Source organism: Chiroxiphia lanceolata, chromosome 2 (assembly GCF_009829145.1).
Source record: "Chiroxiphia lanceolata isolate bChiLan1 chromosome 2, bChiLan1.pri, whole genome shotgun sequence".
In the NCBI taxonomy this organism is placed as follows: domain Eukaryota; kingdom Metazoa; phylum Chordata; class Aves; order Passeriformes; family Pipridae; genus Chiroxiphia; species Chiroxiphia lanceolata.
This window is the reverse complement of record NC_045638.1, coordinates 120,267,576-120,291,805: the sequence shown is the minus strand read 5'-3', so window position 1 is coordinate 120,291,805 and position 24,230 is coordinate 120,267,576. Positions and strand designations below refer to the sequence as shown.

Sequence of the window (24,230 nt, the reverse complement as noted above, 5' to 3'; positions counted from 1 at the left end):
TGCTTTTCTGGGATGGGTTTGGGAAAATCACGTGACATTCTCAAAAGCTTCTCTCCGTGTTTTCTAGTTGTTTTTTCAGCCTCGGTCTAAGTTTCGTGTAGAAAAGGGCCTAGAATTATTAGAACAGAGAAACACGACTTTCTCGGGAGAGATGGAAGAAAAGTCTGCTGATTCCAGTTCTGCTTTTCCTGTCTTCCCTTCGGCTGTCATTTCCTCTCCCCTGCTGTTCAAACAGGCAGCAATTAATTCCTCTGCTGAAGAGTTTGCCGTACTAAGCGTCCGTCCAATCGATGCCTTCGACTCAAGATAGCACCTGCTCCTTAGTTACAACAAGTTCCTCCCGGGAAATTTTCAGGCGTGCCCATAAATCTCCTCGCTGTTGGTTTGGGAGAACGGGGTTTTCTCGTCGGTGACAGAACAGCCGTGGCATTTGCTATTGAATGCCGGGGGCAATCTAGTCAGAAGAGGCCCCCGTGCTTCACTAATTTTCCCTTTTTGTCCTTCGGGGTGACTTCTTACCGGGGATGTTATTCTTGACCCCCCGGGGCAAGGGGAGGTGTTCACCTGGGCAGCGTCAGGAGCCACCCTAACTGAGGCCCTGGCAGGTGAGTGCTTTTTGTGCGACTGGACGGCGAAGCCGTCCGTGGGAGTGACCTGGCTGTTGGTCAGTGCAGTCCTAATTCAAGTGGCTCTTACTCCGTGTTCCCAGGCTCCCTCTTTTCCTTCGGTCGCCGTGGCCGTGCCGGACGCCTCTGGCAGGACTGACCCCGTGGCTTTAAGGTCCGGCGTGCCGTGTGCCTGCGGGTAAGAAAAGCTGGGAGTGCAGTCCCTCCGCTTTGATTGCTGTGTCTCTTTGGCAGTGATTTGGGAGGGGAATCCCAGAGCGATTTGGTTTGAAGGGGACCTTCAAAGGCCACCCTGTCTTCCGTGGGCAGGGACCCCTTCCACTGTCCCCGATTGCTCCCAGTCCCGTCCAGCCTGGCCTGGAACACTTCCGGGGATGGGGCAGGCTCAGCTTCCCTGTGCAGCGTGCTCTGATATTTCTCCACTGGCAGCAGGAAAAGTTTTGTCAGCGTGTTTTGTTGGACGATGGTAAGCGGGACCTGGGGTGAAAATGACATTCTGTTAGGTGCAGAGGGAAATAATTCTCCTTTGAAGTCAAACGTAATTCAGTTTTGCACGAGTCTCGTCTGCCTTATGCTTGAATTGCTTTCTATTCTAGGCAGTTGTTTTAAATTCAACTTTTATTTTGTGTCTCCCCCCCCACCCCCCCAGTATCCTGTACAAGACAAAGCTGCCTTTCCTCGTGGGAATGGACTGGCCGGGCTTTGGCAATCTGGCCCCTCGAAAGACTGAAGTGACCTCTTCCAACAGGGGAAGGCTCTCTGGCGAGCGGGGCCAGGAAGAACTGGAGTTTGTGGAGAATAAAAGCTGGAAGCGTGCCCCCAAAAATGCCCCGCCCCGGGTGGTCAGTGGGCTGCCTTGCACGGACCAGGGGCCTTGGCCAGGAGCGGTCCTGCCGGCCTGTAATTTTAATTTCCTGCCCAGGCTGTAATTTCAGTTTCCACTGGGTGCTGGCAGAGCCCCCCTGTGGGTGAGCCCCCGTGCCTGGCAGGAGCGGAGCGGGCTCCCAGGGCCCTCATTGCAGGCGTTGTGTTGAAGGGAAGAGCAGGGGAGCCTTTCTCTGGCCCAGAGGAGCTGCAGTGTTCTTCCTCTCTGGAGGACTAAGAACTAAAAAAATAAAAACCAAACGAGAAAGAAAACTAAAAATAATAAAGAGAATAAAAAATAAACGAAATAAAGAAGGAAATATAAAACACAAAAGAACATTAAAGAAAAAAAATAAAAGCGAGCAAACTAATAAGGCAATAATAAAATGAAAAGTGAAATGAAAGAGGGAAAAAATCCCCCACCTTCTTGGGCACCCCAGGGTTTACTCCCCGCCCCGCCCTCCGCCCCGTAACTTGGGGGTCACCCCTAAACTGTGAGAAGGGGACCCCAAAAGGTGGGTGAGGGAAGCCCGGGGAGCCGAAGAAGCGGCGGGAGGGGGGGTGGGGGGGGAGGGGGAAGCCGCGAAATGTGAGGGAGGGGCCCCGGCAAAGCGGGCGAGGCGCGCGCAGCGAGAGAGCGAAGCCGGGCGGTGGGGCGGCGGCGCCTGCGCCTGCGCAGTCGTTGGCAAGACGCCGGCGATCACGTGGTAACTAAGGGCGGCCAGGAGAGGGAACGACGACGCATGCGCAGTGGCTCTCGTGCCTCTGCAGCGCTCCCCGTTCGACTTCAGGGCCGGCTCCGGCGGCACGGCGGGACTTGCGGTCTCCCGTCTCTCCAGGGGTGTGCGTGGGGGGAATAACGTAAATATTTTTGGGGCGAAAGCGCAGAAATTAGCGAGGGACGCTAATTCGGGTAAAGTCGGGCACCGGAAGTAGAGAGCAACCGGACTGTTTTCAGCGGCGCACCGATAAAGATGGCGCCCTCCAGGACCAAAAGTCCTCCGAGGCCGCCCCGAAAGAAAGATGGCGGCGCCCGGACCGAAAGTCCTCCAAGTCCGTACACAAAGATGGCAGCCCCAGCCCGGAAGTTCGCCCCAAGCCCACAGTAAAGACGGCGCCACCAGGACCGGAACTTAGCCCAGACCACACTAAAGATGGCGGCGAGAGGCCCCCTTGCCTCAGAGAGGCGTCTATCCTGTTGCCTGACCCCCGCCCCGCGCCTGCAGCGCCGTCTCGCCGCGCTGCTTCCGGCTGTGGGGACAGGGCGGGGCGCTCGGCGGTGCCGGGCGCGGGCGGCAGGTTCGTGGGCGGCGGGAGGCACCGGCGCGGGCAGCCCCCTCTCGGCGGTCCCGCTGTGCCTTGGAGATGCTGTGATTGTGTTTAAGGAATGCTGATTGTGTTTCCCCCACTTTGGCAACGCGGTCATTAAAAAGAGAAAAATAACAAGTCTATGGAAATGTCCTGCACTTGGGAGCTTGCGGCGCTCTGGGTTAAATCCTGGTTCTCCAATGTTAAAACTGTGGGCGAGGGCCGGTGGCCGAGCAGGGCCAGCGGCGGGGCCGGACGGGGCCGGACGGGGGGTCCCTTCCCGGCGGGGTCGCAGCCGCGGGACCCGCCCCCGCCCCGCGCGGCCCCTCCCGGCGCGCCCCGCCCGTCGTCGGGGGCTGCGGCCGCTCCCGGCGCTGCCGAGGAGGGACCGGCCTGTGCTCGGGGCACGGGGGTTCGTTCCTTGTGTTCGAGGGCGGCAGCGGGAGCGGCGCTGCGGGGCGGGACGGGCGGGAGGTGCCGGGTGACGGCGGGGAAGCCGCGGCGGGGCCCGGGGACTGCAGCTCTCTGGCTTCCCGACTGGCTTTGCAGACATTCGCCACCTTCAGAGGAGGCACAAATCCCCGCGGAGCTGAGCGAGGGGTGCGGGGAGCGCAGGGAGCTGGGGCGGGGCTGTGACCAGGGCAGGGTGTGCGCAGGGCCCCAACACCCGCACCCAAAACCGGCCCGAAACAGCCCCAGAGCCCAGAGCGAAGCGCCGCGGGATCGCCCCGGCCCCGCCCCTCGACCCGCCCAGGCCCGCCCCTCGACCCGCCCGGTCCCGCCCTCCGGCTCGCGCCGGTCCCGTCCCCCGGCCCGCCCGCCCCGCCCCCGAGAACGCCGCTGTCCCCGTAGGCCCCGCTCCCCTTGTCCCGGGAGAGCTCCCGGCCGGGCCGTGCCCGCGGAGCTCCCACCCGCCCTTCCCCGGCCCCAGCAGCGCTGCCGGGGCGGCGGCGGCGGCGGGAGCCGCGCTGAGGGAACGGGGGGCGGGGCCGCGCCGAGGGGCGGGGCCGGGCTGAGCGGGCGGGGCGGGGCCGCAGGGCCAGGCGGGCTGCGATTGGGCGGAGGCGCTCGAGTGCTGATTGGGCAGCGCTGCCGGCCCGCGCTATAGAAGGGCCGGCGGGGCAGGTGCGGGCGGTTGTGTGTGAGGGCTGCGGGGGCGGCTCCGCTGCTGCCCGGGCTGCGGAGGGGAGAGCGCCTGGGCCGCTGGGTTTATGGACCGGGGCAGCTGCGGGCGTTTAGGGGCGCGTTGTGCTGGGCGGCGGGGACCGGGTAAGCCCGTTACCTGCCGGGTGCCCCCGGGGGGAGCCGGGGCAGGGCTGGGGGGCTGGTGCTCTCTGGGTGTCTCGGGTTTTGCTTTGCAATTCCAAAGCCTTTCCCCGTGCAGGGTTACGAGGCAAAGACTGCTTGAACTTGGTTTTTTGTGCTGCGTTAATGCTTTTTGCTCGCTCTGTGTCGGTTTCCAGGCTGGCTCGTGGTTTCCCCTGGTGCGGAGGCGAGTTGTGCTTCCTGCGGGGAGAGAGAAGGGCCTCGGGAAGCTGCTCCATGACCCCCAGCTGTGCCGAGCCCGGGAGTCTGTCCAGGTAAGAGCGGGGCTTGTACTGCCAGGGAGGAGCTGGGTTTGCTGTTGGCAGATAGAATATGCCCGTGCCTTTAAATGCGAGGACAGGCAGAAGCTGGGAGGGACCCTGAGCAGGTTTGAAAAGACCTTGACTGTGGGGGAATTGTCCTGGTAAAATGATTCCTTTTTTGCAGGGAGGCAGTTTGTAAGGACAGGGGGGTTGCTGTGCTCTTTAGCAGACATAGTCCCCTTGGCATGTCCCGGGTGAGGAGATGTTGGCCACGTGTGGGCTGGAGCAAAGGTGTGTGGGTGCCTGTGTGTGACGCCCGTGGGTGTGCAGGAAGGGGGTTCTGGTGCCATGGGAGCTGCCAGGGAGCCAAAAAGGGCACAGTTGTCTGAAAAAGGCAAGAAGTCTCGGCCTCTGTTGACACCTGTACCAAAGGAGATGCAAATTTTCCCTTTCTTATCTACAGACTTCACAAAACTCCCCAGGAAAAGAAGCTTTAGATTCCTTCCCAGCTTTATGCTAAAGGTTTCCTTGCTCTCTCAGCAGGATGTCGAGTGCCACCATGTCCCTGAGGTCACCTTTTCTGCTGTTGGGAGAGCACGTGGTGGATGGAGAGGATCCCCAGGCATCTGCAGGCACAAGGGACTCGTACAGCTGTGATTTTCCTACAACCCTCGTGAGAGGGACTTTCCGGGTACCATGGGTCATGTGCCAGCTCTCCTGCTGGAGCTTTTGTCTGCTGGGTTTGAACACAAAGAGCACAACTAAAGTCAGGTCTGTTCTGGAGTGTGTTACACTCGTGCAAAGCTCCTTCCCTCTGTTTATTTTCTGTTCTGGAAAGCACAGTCTGGGGTTCCTGGGCACTTGGTATTAAATGATACCAGAGAAGTAACTTTGTACAGAAAGGGGAAAGGAGCTGCCTGTTGGAAGTCAGATGTCCCTGATAAAAGCTTTATGGTTTTTCACTCAGTAAGCTCTAAAAATATCTCGCCATGTGTAGGAATGCCTGGCTTGTAAAACTCACCAGCTGAGCCTTAGAGGCTTCTTTGCAGAGCTGAGTTGAGGCAGCAGAATTGGCCCCCAGGAGGGACTCTGTGCCTGCTCTCCCGTGGCTCCAAGGGATCTCTGGGCCTTCACGCCGGCACCGAGATTTTCTCGGGAAGGGCCTCAGATCCCCGGACCAGTCTGGGACACAGGCAAGATCCCCCTGCCTTTAGAAATGAGGCCTTCTTGGGGCTTCCTGCCTGTCCACGGTGCTGGGTTCCCAAGAAGGCCTCTTGAAATGCCTTTTGGGCTGTGCATTGAAGCCCTGGCACCAAATTGGGCCCCTGGAGGGACAGTGCTGTTGGTGCCCCCCGGGCTGGGGCACCCCGAGGACTCCAGCGCGCACCGAAAGGATTATTCGGGGAGATCCTCGGGGTGCCCGGCCCTGGGGAGCTCAAAGCAAGGTCCCTGCAATGGATTCAGGCATTGCTGACAGTATCCCAGGGCTACCTGGCCCTGCTGGACATGGAGCTCTCTCATGGGCTGTAATTGGGTGATAAAAGTGGGGCTCCAAGTGCCAAAGAAGGGTGGGATTGGGATTAAGAAATGAGCAGTGATGGTGCAGTTGGCTGTTTGCTCTGGAATGTGACTGTAAGAGCTGCAGGAGTGCAAGGGCTGTGTTCAGTCCCCAGCATTGGGGTTGCACATGTCCTGGTCAGACACAGGTCCAACTTCCTCAGTCCTTAACAGAGTAGAGGGAGAATTAAGGACTGGCACTGTTAAGGTGATTGGTGTGACAGGGGTCAGACTGGGAAAACATTGGGTGATTCCTGAGTTTGTCTGTTTGCCAAACTCACCCAAACCTGTACTAGGAAGAGATGGAGTGGAAAAGTTGAGGCAGCAATGAAATGGAAAACTGGGGCTATTGACACTGTAATTGCTGAAACTAAATGTGTCCAAGCAGCAGCTCTTGTTGTGCAGGGAATAACTCCTGTCAGCAGCAAGGGCCCGACTGAAGTGGCAGCTGCAGTTGTTCCTGTGGTGTGGGCCAGTGGAATTGCAGGAGAGTGGAAGAGGGCAGAAGCTGTAGGTATTACCCCTACTGTGGGATCTCTCCTGGTAAGGCCAAGCCAGTATCCTTTAAAATCAGAATGCCAGCTTGGATTGGTTGCAGTAAGAGCTGAATTTGCTCCTCCTGGTTTGCTTGTAGGACGTGAATGCAAGAACCTGCCAAGAAAACCAATGGCCAAGGGGATTGATGAGTGCAGGACCTGAGAGAACCCCCTGAAAGTGACAACCTGGAGTAGTTTCCAGTCTTAGATTGAAAAGATGGCCTTTGCTGCATCTCCTGGAGCGAGGAAAGCCAAGAAACCTTTGCTTTTGCAGGAGAAAATGGGGGAAGCGGGAAGGAAGAAGAGAAGCCCCGTGACTCCTCCCTGAGCCCCAGACAGCCCAGGAACTGTCTCCCTGGGAATGGTGGCACGGGCTGGACTCTGGATTGCTCCCTCTGGATGTGTGGTAAGACTGTGATGCCAACTTTTAAAAACAGAGCCTGTAAGGATTTGCTGCCCTGGCTAGATGGTGCAAGGGCAGCCTTTAAGCAGCTGAAGCATTCCCTGAGGAGAGCTCTGGGTCTGCCAGATGTCTCAGAACTGTTGGCAGCATCTTTGGTGGGGAGGGCAAAGAAAGGCCAAGGTGTGCAGTGACCTGCCTGAGAAGGGAGTTTCAGTTCATGGCATCCCTGATCGTGACTTTTGTAGGCTGTTCCCCCTGTAGGACAGATGATAGTCCCAGCTACAATGATGGGAGAAAAGATTAAAAGGGAGCCCCAAAAGCTGGAAATCCTCCTGGAGCTCTTGGCCAAGAGAGTTTGCTGAGTTCCCCCTGACAGAAGGACAGTGGTAGCTTTTGAGTGCTAGGAGATCCTTTGAATAGGTAGCCTTGAGTGTGTCCTTGTTGCCCCAGTAGGCCTTGTCCAACTCCCCATCTTCCAGGAGATACACATGTTAAAGTTGAAACTGCTCTTCCTAATCCTTTGGTGGCTTGAGGCTCTCCCCTGCAGGAACTCCAGGAACTCCTGGTGCCGCCTGGGCCGATGGATTGGACGCCCCAGCCCCTCCGTTCCTGCCCAGCCACTGGGGCCGTGTCGAGTGGTGGCACTGCCAGCCCTGCAGGTGAAGGGGAAAGGGCCTTTGCAGGTCTTGGGGATCCCATTTACAGCAGGTAAAGTTGCAGAACGAGGACGTGGGGTCTGTTATTCTTGAGTTAGGAAAGCTCCTTTTGCTTGGTGAGCAGAACAAAGTGGATCCTTCAGAGTTCCCATCCGTGTTTGTGTCTCAGCCTGTGTTATGATTCAGGGCTGTCAGTTGTTGTCACTGAGGAGTCAAACTCTGCTTTAAATAAGGAGACACTGGCCTGATGGCCCAGTGTCAAGAAAAAAGGGGAAATGATGTCTGAGTGTGGAGATGTAACAAGAGCTGATCCTTTTTGCAGCAGGATGGAGCCTGGAAACTGCCCAGAGCTGAGCCAAGGGATTTCAAGGGACCAAGCAAGGGAGGTGAAGAAAGAAGGAAGAAGGGAACTGAGGCAGCAGCCAAGCAGCACCAAGTTGCTGTGTCAGCAGGTGAGTTGTGTTGAGGTTCCTCAGGCAGGCACTGAGGACTTGGAGGGCTCCAGACAGAGCAGACCTGGGAAGGCCCTCGGTGAAGCCCCTCAGAAACCTGAAACCCCTGGGCCTTTTTGGGAGCCTGAGCTATTGCAGCCCTGGGGATGGCTTTGGTTTCCTTCTCTCCTCAGAGTAAAACTGTGTGGGAGAGTCTGTGATCTCCCTGATTTTTGTATCACAACTGAAACGTGGAAGAAAGTTGACCTTGTGTAATGTCCCCGCTGACTTGGCCGGGTTGAACCCACAGGGCCAGATTGTTGTAGTGTGCAGGTTATTGTTTGTGTCTGAGCAGTTTGGGGTTTATTTGCCAAGGGAGGCTGTGGAATGTTATGGTGTTTTTGTCCCAATATTTGGAGGCAGTGCCCTGGATTAGTTGATTTCTGCCTGGCTCCCTGATGTCTGAGTTCTGAGGTGTACCAAGAACTGGTAGTTTTTGCAGTGGGATGTACCCTAGAAACTGCCTGGAGCTGAGCCAAGGAACTGAAAGGGACTGAGCAAGCAAAGTAAAGAAAGAATGAAGAAGGGAACTGAGGCAGCTGTCAAGCAGCACCGAGCTCCTCTACAACCAGGTGAGTTGTCTTGAAGTTGATAAGGTGGTCACTGAGAACTTTGGGGGCTGCAGGCACAGGTGAGCAGCAGAGACCCCTGATGGTGAGACCTTATAAAGGTTTGTGTATATGGGAACAGGTGTTGGAAATGTCCTGAATATGGAACAGGAATGCAGGGAAGGAAAATGAACCCTCCTGTAATGCTGCCCCCTCCCATGAGCTGCAGTGGAGGCACCTCCGTGTGCCCTTTGGGAGCGGATTGCCAGGACACCCGGCGGGCTGGGATCATGGCAGGGTGTTGTAAGCAAGGAATGCCTGGCTTGTAAAACTCACCAGCTGAGCCTTAGAGGCTTCTTTGCAGAGCTGAGTTGAGGCAGCAGAATTGGCCCCCAGGAGGGACTCTGTGCCTGCTCTCCCGTGGCTCCAAGGGATCTCTGGGCCTTCACGCCGGCACCGAGATTTTCTCGGGAAGGGCCTCAGATCCCCGGACCAGTCTGGGACACAGGCAAGATCCCCCTGCCTTTAGAAATGAGGCCTTCTTGGGGCTTCCTGCCCGTCCACGTTGGTGGGTTCCCAAGAAGGCCTCTTGAAATGCCTTTTGGGCTGTGCATTGAAGCCTTGGCAGCAAATTGGGCCCCTGGAGGGACAGTGCTGTTGGTGCCCCCCGGGCTGGGGCACCCCGAGGACTCCAGCGCGCACCGAAAGGATTATTCGGGGAGATCCTCGGGGTGCCCGGCCCTGGGGAGCTCAAAGCAAGGTCCCTGCAATGGATTCAGGCATTGCTGACAGTATCCCAGGGCTACCTGGCCCTGCTGGACATGGAGCTCTCTCATGGGCTGTAATTGGGTGATAAAAGTGGGGCTCCAAGTGCCAAAGAAGGGTGGGATTGGGATTAAGAAATGAGCAGTGATGGTGCAATTGGCTGTTTGCTCTGGAATGTGACTGTAAGAGCTGCAGGAGTGCAAGGTGTGTGTTCCAGTCCCCAGCATTTGGTTTGCACATGTCCTGGTCAGACACAGGTCCAACTTCCTCAGTCCTTAACACAGTAGAGGGAGAATTAAGGGCTGGCACTGTTAAGGTGATTGGTGTGACAGGGGTCAAACTGGGAAAACGTTGGGTGATTGCTGAGTTTGTCTGTTTGCCAAACTCACCCAAACCTGTGCTAGGAAGTGATGGAGTGGAAAAGTTGAGGCAGCAATGAAGAGGAAAACTGGGGCTACTGACACTGTAATTGCTGAAACTAAATGTGTCCAAGCAGCAGCTCTTGTTGTGCAGGGAATAACTCCTGTCAGCAGCAAGGGCCTGACTGAAGTGGCAGCTGCAGTTGTTCCTGTGGTGTGGGCCAGTGGAATTCCAAGAAAATGGACAAGGGCAGAACCTGTAAGAATTACCCCTAAGCCTGAGTCTCTACTGGTAAGGCAAACCCAGTATCCTTTAAAATTAGGAAGCCAAGCTGCCTTGGTTCCAGTAACAACTAAATTTGCTAATCATGGTTTGATAGTAGAATGGGAATGCAAGGACCTGTAAAGAAAGGAAGGGGCAAGGTGATTGATTTCTGGGAGCAGGGGCTGGCAGACAGTGGCACTGGATGTTTGGTTGTGGTTGGGAATGAGCAGCTTGACGTCCCCAGGGTTGTCTGTGCTGGGGGTGGGTTTGGGTCCTGTGTGGCCACAGGTCTGTGCAGCAGCTGGAGCCTGGTCAGGTTTGGGGGCTGTGGTGTGCCAGGCTCCTGAGTGTGTTGTGCCTGTTTCCTTTCAGTGTCCCAGTGTCCCTGCTTGGCTGTTTGTTGCCCTGCAGGCAGAAGAGCCCAGGCCTGAGCTGGCTGAGTGTTGGTGTGACCCACAGTGGGTGTCCCCTGCCCTCGGGACAGTCCCCAGAGCTCCCTTTGGCATCCCCTGGTGAAGGGTGGGAGCTGCCCAGAGCCAGCAGCATCCAGCTGGAGGATCCCGGAGGATGCAGCTGATGTTGCCTGGGAGGTAAGAGGTGGGGGTGCAGGAGCTGGCAGGGGTGTTTGCAGGCAGAGGGAGGGCAGGAGCAGGAGAATTGCAGCTGCCAGCAGCTGGGGCAGTGCTGGATGGAGTCGGGGCTGGGAAAGGGCCCTGAGTGTCGGGGCAGGGGAGAGCCCAGGGTGGCCCTGGGAGCCCTGGGGCTGTGAACCAGTGCAGTGGGCAAAGGAATGGGCACTGGAGAGCTGGGCAAACAGCTGGGGGAGTTGCAGGGAGAACCAGGAGACTGGAATCCAGGAGCAGCAGCTCCTTGTGTGTGTGTGTAGAAGCAGGTGTACTGCAGCCCCGAGTGAGGTGGGAAATGAACCTCAGGAGGCTGGGAACGAGTCCCCCAAACTGGTTCAAGTGGGATGGACTCTTCCCAAGAGTCTGAAAAGCTTTTTTTGTTGTTGTTTGTTTTGCTTTATCAGTTGAAAACTGAAGTGATTTTCAAGGTGTTGGCACTTGTTTTCCTGTGTCTTTGGTGAGGTGTTGACTCAGTACCTTTCTTGGAGCTGCTGTTGGATGAAGAGGTGCCCCCAGTTCACTCCTAAGGTCCTGGTTTTCTTCCCTGCTTCTCCCAGCACGTCCAGGAGATGGAATTCCAGTGCTACAGTCTAGGTGGGTCGTGGTGCTCCCAAAAGGAACCTTTGTGCCTTCAGAACAAGTTCAGTTGCCACTGGAGCTGTTGGAGAAGTGGAGCATTGGCAGTGAGAGGTGTGGAATGATGTTGTTCTGGCACAGACGAAATGAACAGTGATGGTACAATTGGCTGTTTTCTTTTCAACGTAATGGTAAGAGCTCCAGGAGTGCAAGGTGGGAAAAATGGATAAGAGAGAGCCACAAGAGCTGGAAATCCTCCTGGAGACTCTTGGCCAAGAGAGTTTGCTGAGTTCCCCCTGACAGAAGGACAGTGATAGCTTTTGAGTGCTAGGAGATCCTTTGAATAGGTAGCCTTGAGTGTGTCCTTGTTGCCCCAGTAGGCCTTGTCCGACTCCCCATCTTCCAGGAGATACACATGTTAAAGTTGAAACTGCTCTTCCTAATCCTTTGGTGGCTTGAGGCTCTCCCCTGCAGGAACTCCAGGAACTCCTGGTGCCGCCTGGGCCGATGGATTGGACGCCCCAGCCCCTCCGTTCCTGCCCAGCCACTGGGGCCGTGTCGAGTGGTGGCACTGCCAGCCCTGCAGGTGAAGGGGAAAGGGCCTTTGCAGGTCTTGGGGATCCCATTTACAGCAGGTAAAGTTGCAGAACAAGGACGTGGGGTCTGTTATTCTTGAGTTAGGAAAGCTCCTTTTGCTTGGTGAGCAGAACAAAGTGGATCCTTCAGAGTTCCCATCCGTGTTTGTGTCTCAGCCTGTGTTATGATTCAGGGCTGTCAGTTGTTGTCGCTGAGGAGTCAAACTCTGCTTTAAATAAGGAGACACTGGCCTGATGGCCCAGTGTCAAGGAAAAAGGGGGAATGATGTCTGAGTGTGGAGATGTAACAAGCGCTGATCTTTTTTGCAGTGGGATGGAGCCTGGAAACTGCCCAGAGCTGAGCCAAGGGATTTCAAGGGACCAAGCAAGGGAGGTGAAGAAAGAAGGAAGAAGGGAACTGAGGCAGCAGCCAAGCAGCACCAAGTTGCTGTGTCAGCAGGTGAGTTGTGTTGAGGTTCCTCAGGCAGGCACTGAGGACTTGGAGGGCTCCAGACAGAGAAGACCTGGGAAGGCCCTTGGTGAAGCTCCTTGGAAACCTTCTAAGGGTAGGTGTGTATGGTGATAAGGGTTGGGAAATGTCCTGAATGTGGACCAGGAATGCAGGGAAGGAAAATGAACCCTCCTGTAATGCTGCCCCCTCCCATGAGCTGCAGTGGAGGCACCTCCGTGTGCCCTTTGGGAGCGGATTGCCAGGACACCCGGCGGGCTGGGATCATGGCAGGGTGTTGTAAGCAAGGAATGCCTGGCTTGTAAAACTCACCAGCTGAGCCTTAGAGGCTTCTTTGCAGAGCTGAGTTGAGGCAGCAGAATTGGCCCCCAGGAGGGACTCTGTGCCTGCTCTCCCGTGGCTCCAAGGGATCTCTGGGCCTTCACGCCGGCACCGAGATTTTCTCGGGAAGGGCCTCAGATCCCCGGACCAGTCTGGGACACAGGCAAGATCCCCCTGCCTTTAGAAATGAGGCCTTCTTGGGGCTTCCTGCCCGTCCACGTTGGTGGGTTCCCAAGAAGGCCTCTTGAAATGCCTTTTGGGCTGTGCATTGAAGCCTTGGCAGCAAATTGGGCCCCCTGGAGGGACAGTGCTGTTGGTGCCCCCCGGGCTGGGGCACCCCGAGGACTCCAGCGCGCACCGAAAGGATTATTCGGGGAGATCCTCGGGGTGCCCGGCCCTGGGGAGCTCAAAGCAAGGTCCCTGCAATGGATTCAGGCATTGCTGACAGTATCCCAGGGCTACCTGGCCCTGCTGGACATGGAGCTCTCTCATGGGCTGTAATTGGGTGATAAAAGTGGGGCTCCAAGTGCCAAAGAAGGGTGGGATTGGGATTAAGAAATGAGCAGTGATGGTGCAATTGGCTGTTTGCTCTGGAATGTGACTGTAAGAGCTGCAGGAGTGCAAGGGGTGTGTTCCAGTCCCCAGCATTTGGGTTGCACATGTCCTGGTCAGACACAGGTCCAACTTCCTCAGTCCTTAACAGAGTAGAGGGAGAATTAAGGACTGGCACTGTTAAGGTGATTGGTGTGACAGGGGTCAGACTGGGAAAATGTTGGGTGATTGCTGAGTTTGTCTGTTTGCCAAACTCACCCAAGGCTGTGCTAGGAAGAGATGGAGTGGAGTCTCTGATCTCCTGGGCAGTTATTCTGCATGACCTAGGAGTCTCTGGGGTTAGACTGGGCTGTGCAGACAGGGAGCAGTTTGTCCTGTGGAGTTGGGTTGGGTTTGTTCAGGATGCCTTGGGAGGCAGGGCTGGAGAGGCTCCTCTGTTGGCTGTAGTGGTGGAAGGCTGTAGCAGGAGGGCTGGAGCCCTTGGACCTCCTGCTCCCCCCGTGAGCCCCGACGGGACCGTGCCCTTGGCAATGGAGGGCCCCCCATTGCTGAGTCAGCGGTTCCGGGGGCCAGGAGGGATGGGATCAGGATGCCGAGCTCCGCCCAGGGCCAGGGCTGCAGATGTGCAACCAGGGAAAGAACTGAAAGCAGAGGGAGATGGAGGCCAAGCTCCAGCACGGGGATGGGGGAGAAAAGACCCTGCTCCTCAGGTGGAGCTTTGAATTCCCTGGAAAAATGGATCCTGTCAGACGGTTCAGCCCTTGTGGGTGCTGGAGCAGAGGCCTCTGTAATTTATGGTCACCCTGAAAGGGTGCAAGGACAGCAAGTTTTGAGTGCAGGATGAGGTGGGAAACAAAGTGAAGTGGACCAGAGAAAAGCTGAGGATAAAACTGGCCCTGTGCCAGAGCAGCCTCGTGCAGTGCTTGTTGGTCCTGTGCAGTGCTTGTTGGTGTCCCTGAGTGTCCCATTGCAGTGGATGTTTCCAAGGGTGCCTTGTGCTGGGAACACTGGGGGCAGTTCCCTTTCCCTGGGCAGGGCAGGCAGGGCATGTTTCCCCCCCTCGAGGGTGGCTCCACAGTCCCACCCTCTGCCCTGGGAGCCTGGCAGAACACCTGGCCCCACTGTCCTTGCCAGAGAGGGGACAAGGGATGGTTGGAGGGGTGAGGGAATGGGTCAGGAGTACAGGCACCATTAGAGTGAGTAGTGCAGCACATGGAAAGGAAGGGGGGCAGTTAATCCACACAAAATTCAAGCAGCTGCCCAACCTGTGATATTTTTAGGAACTCAGAGGTGTTGTGGTCCCCAGGAAGTGTTGCCCAGGACTAGGCAGGAGACTTCAGGCTTTGTCACCCCCAGAGCGAGGTGGAAGCCCAGCAGTCGATTGGTTTGTTTGGCTTTTGGTGACAACAAGGTCCTCCTTTGGGACCAATCCTTGGCCTGGGCCATGAAGTCCCAGGACAGATCTGTGAGTTTGAGTGGGAAATGAGCAGCAGGGAGGGTTGGAAACAGCTCAGGGAGCAATTCAACAGGCTCCAGACCTGTGGCCAATCCGAGCCAGAGAGGGGGAACTAAAGGTTCCTGCCAATGGTAATGGTGCCAGTTGGAGCCTCTGGCAGAAGGAAGGTGGGAAGGAGGTGCCTTTAGGATTTGGGAATAGGAAGTTACTGGAAGCCAGACCGAGGTAGCACCCGTTGGAGAAGCAGCTCTGAGTCTGTTCTTGGGCTTTAGTGGAAACTCCACAAATGCTAAGAGGGCCTGAAATCCCCGTAAGGCCGTGGGTAAAAAGCTCCTCCAGGATGCACAGGTCAGGCCACGCTCAGGAAGGCAGGATCATGACATGGAAAGGGTGTATCCAAGCCAGAGCCAGAGCAGGGGCCGGGGCAGGAGCGAGGCCTCGTGAGGGAGTTGCCAACGGCCCTGTGGTTGAAGCAACAAGTGTAGATCCCCTGGACAGTGAGCACGGATCACTGGGCAAATGGGGAAAAGCCCCAGAGCAAGTGCTGGGAGAAGAGAGGGAGCATGCATGGCTCACTGCTGGGTCAGCCGCATCTGTCAGTGGGAAGCACTTTTGGAAAGCAGGAGCTTATAACCCGTGCCAGAGGGAGTTCGAAGTCACGCTGGGGAGAGGCAAAAGTAGTGCATGTGCTGAATGAGATGCCCTACCTGTGGGAATATGTTCCTGTGAATAAATGTTAGTGGAGGGAATGATACTGCCATGTTTTAGCTTGGTATCTTACAGAACCTGTGGAGCCCGGCCGTCCTCACACCCCTTGTGGTCCCTCTGGGCGATGCTGTTGGCCCCGGGCAGTTCCCTGGAAAAGGTGCCTGGGTCGGGTGACTTGGTTCGATTTGGATGGAGATGGAAAAGCAGCTCCAAAACAGGACCCCAGGACCAGGTGACCTGGGAAGCAAATGGCCCTTGCCCAGGGGTCAGTCTCCCTTTGTGCCCGGGGGGACTCTATGGCAGGGCCGGGGTGTGTCGGGCTCATTGTGCGGGCGGCTGGTGGTGCCCTCAGTGGGATTGGATGGATGGGATTCCATGGGCTGGGGGCACTGGGGCCAGGCAATGCTGTACTTTCCCTTGCGGGGTCCGGGGGGTCTCCCTGGCATCGTTGTCCCCCTGTGTGAACGGTGCCAGTCACTGCCACAGTGCCACAGCAGCGGTGCCCTCCCCTGGGCTCTGCCTGCTGGGCTGTTCTGGGGAAGTGCTGCCAAAAGAGCAAAGGGAGCAGCTTGGGCAGGGGAGGGGACAGTTGGGCATCATCCTCCCGAGGCCAGTATTGATCAGGGTGGTAATTTATGAGCTGAGTGCACATGCCAGAGTGTGTATACTGTAATACAAAGAAATGAAGCACAGAATGACTTAATTAGTACCAATGAACTGATCTGGAGGACTACATTCACATCCTGGATTGCAAAAACTTACTGCATTTTATCTCCTGAATTGCTGCAGTGCATCAACTGATATCGTGCTGGGAAAATAACACACTTCAATGTAAGTAAGCCAGGGAGGTTTTGTATGTAAGAGCGAATTATTGCCCTGCAAATTTGAAATAAGACTTGACTTGATCACCAACTGCAAGCAGTAAACATATGGGGTCAATTAGTGACCTTTGGGCATCAGGTAGAACAAGTCCCTGCTCCCCACTGGTGGGACATATTTACAGGATTCTCACCATCTGCTACCACGTTTTTGAACACTTTAATCCATCCCCTAATCACAGTAATTATCCTGATTTTATGAACAAAATGGAGTTGTTGTCTATGGGATCCATTCAAGGAGTTGTTTCCCAGGCGTCTCTGTCCTGACAAGAGATCAAAGGCCCAAAGGGAAAGGATGAGAAGTTCCCTGAGAATTGAGCCCCGGGGCTGCTGCCCTTGAGGAGCAGGGTAAGGACTGTGTGTGCCCAGGGGCCACAATTCTGTCTCTGGGGGCAATCAGCACGTGATGCCTTGCTCATTTCCTTTTGTATCCCCTAAATCTGTATTTGATGTGTTGGATTGGGTTTGTTCAAACTGCTCCTATTAGTCCATGACTAAGGAGGAGTTGTTTCCCTGAGTGCCCCGCCTGTCAGCCAAACACCAGGCCCAAAGGATCCTGGCAAGTGCAGACCTGGAAGAGTCAGGAATACTCAAAAATGCCCCAGTTCGCGTGAAGCTCAACTATGTAAAACATTTATGAAGCTAAAATTCCCCAGCATTGAGCTGTTGGGTCCCAAAGAATATTGGAGGGAGAGGCAGAGAATCCCACTGCTGCTGGGGCTGAACTGTCTGCAGGGAGGGGGCAGGACTTGGCCCTGATGCCTGAGTGCTCTCCAGCCCCCCAGGATGGATCCCAACTGCCCGCCCCTGGCTCCATCCCTTGAGAAGAGGGTGTTCCTGCAGGTCCAGCTGCTGTGGTGGTGGTCCTGGGGGCACCTCCTGCCCTGACCTGCTGTGACTGTGTTTGTGTTGCAGCTCAATAAAGTCCCTTTCAGTGGTGATTGTGTCATTTCGGTGTTAGTTCCTCTTCCCCTGCCCCAGTGGCTGCATCACTGGCTTGGGCCTAAATGAACTCTTCCCCTGTAGCAGTTCCCTGCTGCTCTCACAGAAGGGGAGCTGAGGCCCCTGAGCCAAGGGCAAAAGGATCCATCCAAGCCAGGCCAGTGCTCACCCCCTGCCTTCCTCCAGCCTCCCCTGTTTCCAGTTCCCATGCCTCCTGGACACACAGCCTGTTCCCAAACAACCCCTGTTCCTGTTCCCTCTCTGTGTCTCCTCTCACAACTCCCCTCCTCTGATCTCCAGCTGCCAAGGCCCCTGGTTTTTAAGGGGCATTCCTGGGCTGCTGCCCCCCCATTCGGTATAAATGAAGTGCCAAGAGCCCCAAGTGCAGAGAGGGCTGCAGGGAATCAGTGTCTGCCTGTGTTCCTGCAGTTCTCCTTCCTGTTCTCCCTGGGCTGCAGAGACCTGCCTGCCCTGGTTTGTTGGAGCAGAGGGATGGCATTAAATTTGTGCAGAAGGGATGTTCACGGACACTCATTTTCTGACAGGCAGGGCCCTTTTCCTTCTGCCTTTCCCAGGTTTTTCCAAGGGCTGCCCAGCCCGGGGATCCGTGTGCTGGGACAGTGATTGGCAGGAGGAAGGGGAGCCTTGGCCTCGCCTGCCCAGCTCAGGTGGGTGGCACAGAATGGGGGTGGCCTGGCAAGGCATGAACATATTTCTGAGTCCTGGAGTGCCTTGAAACCTTTCCCTGTCAGGTTTCTCTCCCTCATTTCCTGGGCTCCAGCATCCCAGGTGTCTCTTCCTTTGCCCAAAGTCCAATGGCAGAGGATTGACTAACTCCCAAGGGGGATTTGGAATGAAGAAGGTTCTGTTCCAATGGGGCAAGGAATGCAGTAAGAAAAATGAGCCTCCTTTTATTGCCTGAAGTAGAGAGGAATAAAAATGCTGGAAAAGGCCACGTTTCATTTGTCGTCCCCCCTGGATTTTTCATGGCTAAAACTCTCTAGTGAGCAATTGAAGAGAAGGGTGAGGGGCAGGAACCTTGGACTTGCCCAGTGCACTTAATTGCCTTGTTCTCCTCTCTTCCAGGCCAGGACCAAGCCCTGAATGCAGCCCAGCTCTGCCAAGTGCCCTGGGCTGTGAGCAGCCCAAGGCAAGAGGCTGCAGCCCCGCCGGCCGGCGCTGGGGGCTCCTGGTGCTGCCCGTGGGCTGGGGTAAGTCACAGGGACACGTTTCTCTCCTCCTGGGGTTGCCATTTGCTCCCTGGGCACTGGAGGTGTAAGGAAGTGTAAGGAGTAGCAGGGAAGGGCAGTGTTTCCAAACTGTGTGAATGTTGCCCCCAGGTTTGGGCTGGAGCAGCGATGGGGGTGGTTGGGTTTGGCCTGGGCCAGTCGGGGTCAGCCATAAACGACCCACCAGCCCCTGAACCCTCACTGGACACGTCCAGCCCCTCAAGTCATTAATTTTCAACAGAGGACAAAGTATTGGTAATTGCTTCTAATCTCTGGAGAATTTCCTTTGGAATGATCAACCAGAGAGTGTATCAGTGCAAAGCACCTTTTTGGGTCTTTGGTTTGTTTTGGTTTGTAATTTCCTCTCTGGCTTCAATGAGTTTGGTGTTCTCCTGTTAAGGAAGCAACCTGTTTTGATCTTGAAATTTGGGGTGGTTTGGTTTGTGTAGGGTTTTTTCCCCCCACTGACTCGGGCCTTCCGTGCGTAGTCCGTGTTGTCCCACAGGACTGCTTTGGTTCTGGGTCAGAGAGAGAGAAGGGAAGTGGCTTTTCCTCATCTTGGATGTTTCCAAGCAGAAGTGGGGCGTCGTCCTGCCCCTCCCCAAAGCACTGCAGGCACCTGGGAGTAGCTCAGGGCTGGCCCAGTTCTCTGAGACAGAGCCATGGGGGAGAGGTTTAAGTGTTAATCACGTCTCTGGTGTCACTTGGTTGCAAAGATTGGGTCCTACAGTCCCAGAGTGTTAAGGAAAACAAGGAACTTCTGTTCTTCCTGGCAAACCTTCTGCTATTGCTTGGGCAGTGTTTGGGTTCTGTTGTCTGAGTCCCTGTCCAGGATCTTTCTAAGAGAACCTGTTAGAAATTTAGAGGTAGGATTGGAATTTGGATCTGTTGCCTACCAAACTCCCCCCAAATCCTGATGGACTGAGTGCTGTCAGCCCAGGTTATTTCTTAACATTGTGTGGCTTTCCCTGAGCTGTGGGTGAGGAATTGTGCAAGCAAGGCCTGTGTGTCCGTGGGTGTCTCCCGGGTGTGTCCGTGTGGCAGGGCTGGGACAAGGACTCGTGCAGGGACCCAGCTGGCACTGGAGCTGCTGCTGCCATTCTGAGCCATTGCCAAGGGGTGGGTAGAGACCATCTGGGAGGCTGTTGCCAGCATTCCATTGGGAGCTGGATCTCCCTCCAGCTGCAGCAGCCAGGGGAGGGTTCTTCCTTGTGCAGCCCAGCGGCTTCTGCTCAGCCTGGCCCAGAGTGGGGCTGGGGCAGGTTCTCCAGGGAGCTGGAGCCAGCCCTGAACGGGGCTCTGGAGAGCAGGGAGCTGCAGAGACTGAGGTTCGCAAAGCTGGGCTGAAGCTTGTCAAAGCAGCAGAACATTGTCATTCTCGTGGGTTTGTGGAGCCCGTGTTGGTGCCCAGGAGAACTGGGTCAGACTGGGTGTTGTGGTCCGAGAGCTGCAGCCCTAAATGTGGCAGGCTGTGTGTGCTGGCAGTGAAGTGCTATCCCCAGAGGCTGATGGTTTCTGTCTCCAGGGATGCCCAGGACGCTGCTGATGCCCAGGGATCTGCTCTGGGTCCAGGCTGTCCGTGCTGGAGGGCCCTGGTGGCTGCAGTCCCTGAGCCCGCAGAGACAGAGAGAGCCCCGGCCCGAGTGGCCTTTGGCACCTTGTCCTGAATTTGGGGTGAGCCTGGGAGCGTGTGGAGGGTGAGAATGAGGGCTGTGCTTCCAGTGCATCATCCCTGGGAAGATCCTGTTGTTCCAGAGCGCTGGGGACAGTTTGGGCTTGGCAGCTTCAGAGCTGGATTGGAGCAGTCCTTGGAAAGAATCAGGAGAGTGGAGGTTTGTCTCAGTGGTGCTTTCACACCCCACTGGACAGTCTGGGCTTTGTGGTTGAGGTTGTCCTGTATTTGCTCTGCAGATAATGGGCCCTTCCCAATTCAGCCCAGCAGATCCCAAGGGCTCTGACAAGAATATTTGTTCTTTCCTTCCCTTTGGGATAACTTCATCTCCAAACTGCCATGAGCAATTCCTGAATTTCTGCTGGAGAAAACCAAGTGTCAGAGGCAGTTTGCCAAGGAGCCCAGAAGTGTCTTTGGAGCAGAGAGAGCTGCCAGCTGCGTGTGCCTGTCCCCAGCCTGGCACTGCCCACAGGGACACACTGGGCACTGACCATGAGAGGGAACAAAACCACTGCCTGCCACAGGGTTTGTCCTGGGCCAGTCAGGCCTTGGGCGGGAATTGGACTGGGCAACTCCATCAGCTGCTCTTCCTTCCCCCACAAAGCACCATCCCCTGGGCATTAATGACGTGCCCTGTGCCCACTCCTCACTGTTCACCCAACTCAAACCAAAGCAAGGCTTGCTTTGCTTTCAACAACTTAAGATAACTTGGAAACCAAAGAAATCACTTTTTTCTTCTTTTTTTTTCTTTTAGATGCTGGAATTGCCTCTCTGGGTGTGTGCTGAGCTCTGGCTGCAGGGCACTGTCAGGCCTTGGTGGCTGCGAGTTCCTGTTCTTCTCCCTGGGAAACCGGAAAGAGTTATTCATTGGATTGCAGAAACGTTTTCTGAAACCTGTCCCCTTCTTTGTGCCTTTTGCTGACACATCTTCTCTTTCTACCTTTGCATGTACAGCTGTTCCCTGATGTCGATTCCCTGGCCTGAATTCCTCGCAGCTCCCAGCTGGGGAAACCTGGGAGAACATGGCAGGGACAGAGGTGACATTGGTAGCTGCCAACTTGGGGTAATTTCGAGGGGACGCAGCAACTGTTTGTGTAGGAAAAGGTGAGGTGCTGCAGAGGGGAGGGAGGTGCATTTTGGAGGGGTCCCACTGAGGGGGGAGTGGAGAGCCTGGGGCTGGAGTGTGAGTTATTAAACAGGGAACAAGAGAAGGATGCTTTGGAGGGAAACACTCAGGGAATGTGTAGGGATGGAATGGAAATTTGGGGTGTCCGGAAGAGCAAATGGGTGATGTAGAGGAAGGGAAATGTTGGGGGTAAGACTTGATCTCATCTGTAGAGAACAGAATGACCATTTAGAGGTCAAGTGAGGCAGTTAGTGGTGGGCAGGTAGGGAAAATTGCTGTTTGTAAAATTTCAGGTCACCTGTAGCAGAGAGGATGTACCTCCTGATGGACACTGAGGCAGTGGGCAGTGGGCAGGAGGGGAAACCTTTGGGGGTAAAACTTGAGGGAACGTCCAGGGCAGAGACTGAATATTTTGAAGGATAAATGAGGTACTCAATGGTGGACAGCTGGGGAGTGTTTTAGGGTAAACTTGGGTTAGCCCACAGAGTAGAGAATGAACCTGTATTTGTACAGAGGAGCTGATTACATGTGGGTAGGTAAGGAGAATTGTGGGAGTAAAATCTGCGCAATCTGTAGCAGAGAGAATGAATACCTTGGGGTAAAGTGAGGCAGTCAGTGTTGGGCAGGGAGGGAAAATTTGTGTTTGTAAAATTTAGGTCACGTGGAGCAGACAATGTACATCCTGAGGAAAACTGGGGTAATCAGTTGTGGACTCGTAGGGAAAATTGGGGGGGGAAATATCTGAGGTAATCTGCATGGTAGGGAATGAATATTGAGAGATGAACATGAGGTGATCAGCTGTGGACAGGTAGGGAGAATTGTGGGGGTCAAATCTGTGGCAATGTGCAGCAGAGGGAAGGAACATTTTGGAATAAAGTGAGGCAGTCAGTAGGGGAGAGGCAGAGAAATTTCTGAGGGTCAAACTTGAGCAAATCTGCAGGGCAGAGAATGAATAGCTGGAGGTCCAAAAGAGGTAATCAGGAGTGTGCAGGTAGGGAAGCGTTTGGGGGTTAAAAAGAAGATAATCTCTAGGGATAGAATGACTCTTTTGTGTTCAGAAAGAGGTAATCAGGAGTGGGCTGGAAGGGGAAACTTTGGGGGTTAAAAAGGAGGTTCATTCTCTCCAGGGCAGGGAATGACCACATTGAGGTAACCTGAGGTAACGAGTGGGGACAGACCCAGAAAACCGTGGGCGTTAAACTTCAGGGAATGTGCAGGGAAGAGAAGGAATGTGTTGAGGTAACCCGAGGGTCTCTGCAGTGGCCAAGTAGGGAACATGTTGGGCTGAGCCCTGAGCTGCTCCTCTGTGGTGCGGCTGCAGCGAGGCCGAGCCCTGGCCCTGATTTGCCAGCCATGGGCAGGGGGCTCTGTGCCAGCCGGGGGAGCAGCGGGGCCCCCGTGGCTGAGAGGGCAGGGGGGCTGTGGAGCTGCCCCGGGGGGAGCGGGGGTCCTTTCCTGGGCCGCCTCCAGCCCCCCTCGATCCCCGGGGCTGCGCTGCCCCCCAAGGCTGTTTGGGGCAGAGAGTGCTGCCAGCTGCGTGTGCCTGTCCCCAGCCTGGCACTGCCCACAGGGACACACTGGGCACTGACCATGAGAGGGAACAAAACCACTGCCTGCCACAGGGTTTGTCCTGGGCCAGTCAGGCCTTGGGCAGGAATTGGACTGGGCAACTCCATCAGCTGCTCTTCCTTCCCCCACAAAGCACCATCCCCTGGGCATTAATGACGTGCCCTGTGCCCACCCCTCACTGTTCACCCAACTCAAACCAAAGCAAGGCTTGCTTTGCTTTCAACAACTTAAGATAACTTGGAAACCAAAGAAATCACTTTTTTCTTCCTTTTTTTCTTTTAGATGCTGGAATTGCCTCTCTGGGTGTGTGCTGAGCTCTGGCTGCAGGGGACTGTCAGGCCTTGGTGGCTGTGAGTTCCTGTTCTTCTCCCTGGGAAACCGGAAAGAGTTATTCATTGGATTGCAGAAATGTTTTCTGAAACCTGTCCCCTTCTTTGTGCCTTTTGCTGACACATCTTCTCTTTCTGCCTTTCAATTTACAGCCTCCTTGCAGCTCCCAGCCAGGAAAACCTGGGATAACTGAGGAGGGACAGAGATGAAGTTTTCATCTGCAAACATGAGGTAATTTCTAGGGGATACAGCAACTGTTTTTTAGGAAAGTGTGTTTAACCACATTGGCCCTAGTTGTGTTTGCACCAGCTGGGGCCAGAGGTGCAAGGCAATCCAAAGCAAATCCTGCTCAGCCTCCAAATCTCAGGGGAAGTTCTTCAAACTGCTCATTGAGGGCCTAAGGATACATTGAAATGGAACCAAGAGCACTACTAAGTTTCCTGGGAATCCCAGTATTGTTGGCCTAGAATTTTTAACAGGTTTTTAAATTTTTTATGATAAAAATTGCTTTCTTCCTTTAACTGAGTCCCTTGGTAGGATTTGGGGTTTCTTTGCATTCTGAATCCCTCCCAGTGGCCCTGCCCCTGGTCAGGAGCTGGCAGGACAAACAGAGTCAGAGCTCCTGGCAGGCACAGGGGCTTTCCCCCAGAGTGGATCCAACTGCTGCCCCCCAGCCTGGCCAGGCGGGATCTGCTTTGGCTCCCGGCTTCTGCCAGAGACAGAATGTGTTCCCTTGATTGGAATGAGGATCCCGTAGCTTCATCTCCTGGAGGTTCCCTGGGCAGCTGATCCACTCTGCCCCGTGTCCTGCTCTCAGTTCCTGCCCAGCCAGAGCCAACTGTGCCAAGGGCACGAGCACTGACAGCCTGGAGAGGGAATGGGGGACTGGCTTGTGTACAATTCACCTAGAAGGCCAAACGAGGGGATTGTTGGAGTCTCTGGCTCCTTGGGGAACCTGCTGGGAGTAGAGAAGCACAGCCCCACATCTCCAGCTGTGGGTGGAGTCATGGAACAACGTAAACCAGGACAAACCGATCCCCCAAAATGAACCGTGGGAGAGCAGGACCAAACAAGGGTCACTGTCCCTGTGGAAAGGCAAAAGGAATTGGTTGGGACTTGGATTGTCCCCTTGGGAGATGGAGGTTGCTGGGAGGCAGGGAATGCCCTCCCTCAGGCTGCCAAGATCTCTCAGTGCAGCGGCTTTGGCCGACAGGGCAGCACAAAGATTGTTCTCTGCGCGGGGCCCAGGTTTGGG

The 24,230-nt window shown here is 55.5% G+C and overlaps 2 long non-coding RNA genes across 2 annotated transcripts; both read left to right on the top strand.

The window, feature by feature from the left end:
- The first annotated feature begins 4,010 nt into the window (after positions 1 to 4,010).
- LOC116782264 lies at positions 4,011 to 4,942 on the top strand. Its single transcript, XR_004355186.1, has 3 exons — positions 4,011 to 4,067; positions 4,262 to 4,378; positions 4,907 to 4,942. It is a non-coding gene; the product is annotated as an uncharacterized LOC116782264 (long non-coding RNA).
- Positions 4,943 to 21,024: 16,082 nt separating this feature from the next.
- On the top strand, positions 21,025 to 23,186 carry LOC116782265. Its single transcript, XR_004355187.1, has 3 exons — positions 21,025 to 21,054; positions 22,928 to 22,995; positions 23,128 to 23,186. It is a non-coding gene; the product is annotated as an uncharacterized LOC116782265 (long non-coding RNA).
- Positions 23,187 to 24,230: the final 1,044 nt, after the last annotated feature.